We start from the raw sequence: 4,253 nt of genomic DNA on the forward strand, positions 1-4,253 counted from the left end.
GAGCAGATGAAAGCACCTTGATATTGAGGAGCAGGTGAAAGCACCTTGATATTGAGGAGCAGATGAAAGCACATTGATATTGAGGAGCAGGTGAAAGCACCTCGATATTGAGGAGCAGGTGAAAGCACCTCGATATTGAGGAGCAGGTGAAAGCACCTTGATATTGAGGAGCAGATGAAAGCACCTTGATATTGAGGAGCAGATGAAAGCACCTCGATATTGAGGAGCAGGTGAAAGCACCTCGATATTGAGGAGCAGATGAAAGCACCTTGATATTGAGGAGCAGGTGAAAGCACCTCGATATTGAGGAGCAGATGAAAGCACCTCGATATTGAGGAGCAGATGAAAGCACCTCGATATTGAGGAGCAGGTGAAAGCACCTCGATATTGAGGAGCAGATGAAAGCACCTCGATATTGAGGAGCAGGTGAAAGCACATGGATATTGAGGAGCAGGTGAAAGCACCTTGATATTGAGGAGCAGGTGAAAGCACATTGATATTGAGGAGCAGGTGAAAGCACCTCGATATTGAGGAGCAGGTGAAAGCACCTTGATATTGAGGAGCAGGTGAAAGCACCTTGATATTGAGGAGCAGGTGAAAGCACCTTGATATTGAGGAGCAGGTGAAAGCACCTCGATATTGAGGAGCAGGTGAAAGCACCTTGATATTGAGGAGCAGATGAAAGCACCTCGATATTGAGGAGCAGGTGAAAGCACCTCGATATTGAGGAGCAGGTGAAAGCACCTCGATATTGAGGAGCAGGTGAAAGCACCTCGATATTGAGGAGCAGGTGAAAGCACCTCGATATTGAGGAGCAGGTGAAAGCACCTCGATATTGAGGAGCAGATGAAAGCACCTCGATATTGAGGAGCAGGTGAAAGCACCTCGATATTGAGGAGCAGGTGAAAGCACCTTGATATTGAGGAGCAGATGAAAGCACCTCGATATTGAGGAGCAGGTGAAAGCACCTCGATATTGAGGAGCAGATGAAAGCACTTTGATATTGAGGAGCAGGCGAAAGCGCCTCGATATTGAGGAGCAGATAAAAGCACCTTGATATTGAGGAGCAAGTGAAAGCACATCAATATTGAGGAGCAGATGAAAGCACTTTGATATTGAGTAGCAGATAAAAGCACCTCGATATAGTGGAGCAGATGAAAGCACATCGATATTGAGGAGCAGATGAAATCACCTTGATATTAAGGAGCAGATAAAAGCACCTTGATATTGAGGAGCAGGTGAAAGCACATCGATATTGAGGAGCAGATGAAAGCACTTTGATATTGAGGAGCAGATGAAAGCACCTCGATATTGAGGAGCAGATGAAAGCACCTCGATATTGAGGAGCAGATGAAAGCACCTTGATATTGAGGAGCAGGTGAAAGCACCTCGATATTGAGGAGCAGGTGAAAGCACCTCGATATTGAGGAGCAGATGAAAGCACCTCGATATTGAGGAGCAGATGAAAGCACTTTGTTATTGAGGAGCAGATGAAAGCACCTCGATAATGAGGAGCAGATGAAAGCACCTTGTTATTGAGGAGCAGATGAAAGCACCTCGATATTGAGGAGCAGATGAAAGCACTTTGATATTGAGGAGCAGATGAAAGCACCTTGATATTGAGGAGCAGATGAAAGCACCTCGATATTGAGGAGCAGATGAAAGCACTTTGATATTGAGGAGCAGATGAAAGCACCTTGATATTGAGGAGCAGATGAAATCACCTCGATATTGAGCAGCAGATTAAAGCACTTTGATATTGAGGAGCAGATGAAAGCACTTTGATATTGAGGAGCAGGTGAAAGCACCTCGATATTGAGGAGCAGATGAAAGCACTTTGATATTGAGGAGCAGGTGAAAGCACCTTGATATTGAAGAGCAGATGAAAGCACTTTGATATTGAGGAGCAGGTGAAAGCACCTCGATATTGAGGAGCAGATGAAAGCACTTTGATATTGAGGAGCAGGTGAAAGCACATTGATATTGAGGAGCAGATGAAAGCACATCGATATTGATATTGATATTGATATCTTTATTGGCCATTGATATAATATAATATGTTATAAACAGTAAACAGTAATAGTACAGCCCAGGTCCATTAAGCAAGAAGCTTTTGTATGGATCAGTTTTAATGAACAAAGAAAAATATAGAACATGCAAATGTTTTGGCCTAGTTGAAGACAGTATCTATCATGTATAAGACATAAATACAGCACATTTTAGTTTATTGCCTACTCATAGAAATACATGTACATGCAGACCCACATGTGTACATACATAATCACATACATACATACATACATACATACATATACACATACATATACAATACACACATACATGCAGCCTAGCATACATATACAAATAAATACATAAAGAAATACACATATACGTTCATACAAACAATACACATACACACCATATACATACATATGGACATACAAACAAACATATATACATACATACATACATATAAATACATACACATATACACATACATATACACACATATATACATATACACACATTCATACGCATCCATATACATACATATGTACATACATACACACACACATACATACACAAATACATACACACACACATACATATATACACATACATACACACATACATACATATACATATACATACACACATATGCATACATAAACACATATACACATACACATACACATACACATACACATATACACATACACACATACACACATACACATACATATACATTCACACACACACACATATACATACATACATGTATATATAGTATTGTAAATAATAATAGTAGAAAAAAAAATAATAATAATAGTAATAATAATATTAACATGTCTGATTATTGTTCATAACTTTGCAATAAAGATGATCTAATTTTGCCTTTAAATGTATTAATAGAAGTGAGTGATTTGATATCCTGTGGGAGGTTGTTCCAGTGTGTGACGCCCCGCACACTCACACTGCGCTGAGCCTGGACAGTGCGACAGTACGGTACTCTTAGGTCATGCGGTCGTCTTGTGTTGATGTTATGAGACAGTGGCTGGAATATGTTGGTGGGATACACATGTAATGCTTTGAACACAAATAAACAAGTCTGAAGTAATATAAGATCTGGTAATTTGAGAAGCTTGTAGTCACAAAAGAGAGGGTTGGTGTGTTCATATTTTGATTTATATGACATTACCCTAATAACTTTTTTCTGTGCAACAAATAGTTGGTCTATAAGTGTTTTGAATGCTCCTCCCCAAACTGCTGAACAATACAATAATACTGGATATACAATAGAACAATATATTAGTTTTAGGGAATCTTTAGTTACATTATTTCTAATTCTATATATTACACCTGTGACTTGAGATATTCTAATACTAATTTGCTGTAGGTGAGCTTTCCACGTTAGGTTTTCGTCAATTGTTACACCTTGGAATTTTATGTTGTTGACTCGACTCAATGATTTATTATTTAATTGTACATCAATATTGTCGTGAATTGAATGTATGGAGCTAGATAGCATATAGAATGTCTTTGAAATATTTAGTGTTAATTTATTAGCAGTAATCCAATTTGATACATTTATTAGTTCTTTATTTAGAATTGCTATAATATCTTTAATGTTGTGACCCTGTACATATATTGTGGCATCATCTGCAAACAACAAAATTTTTAATTTAGTACTTGTGTATATTATATCATTGACATATATTAAAAAGAGAATTGGTCCCAGAATAGACCCTTGTGGAACACTGCACCTGACCGTGCTGTAGGAAGAAGATTTGTTATTGTATACTGTAAATTGTGTTCTGGAGGACATATAGCTTTTTAAAAAATTATGAGCTTTTCCACGTATGCCAAATATACTTAATTTATGCAGCAAAATGTGATGGGATATGGTATCAAAAGCCTTACTTAGGTCACAAAACACTGTAATTTGATTACTTTTATTATCTAATGTATCATGAATACTTTGGCAAAGTTGGTGAATAGCTAGTTCAGTGGAGTAATTGATTCTAAAGCCATACTGACAGTCGGTTAAAAGTGAAAATTTTGTGAAGTAGTCAATCAATCTAATGGCAATTAATTTTTCAAATATTTTGCTAATGCTTGGAAGGATAGAAACCGGCCTGTAATTATTATAATTAGATTTTTCACCTTTCTTAAATATTGGTATCACTTTTGCTACTTGCAATTGTTTAGGAAGGTAACCCTCTGTAAAACATTTATTTATAATGATCTTTAAA

Source organism: Eriocheir sinensis, chromosome 1 (genome assembly GCF_024679095.1).
Source record: "Eriocheir sinensis breed Jianghai 21 chromosome 1, ASM2467909v1, whole genome shotgun sequence".
NCBI lineage: Eukaryota > Metazoa > Arthropoda > Malacostraca > Decapoda > Varunidae > Eriocheir > Eriocheir sinensis.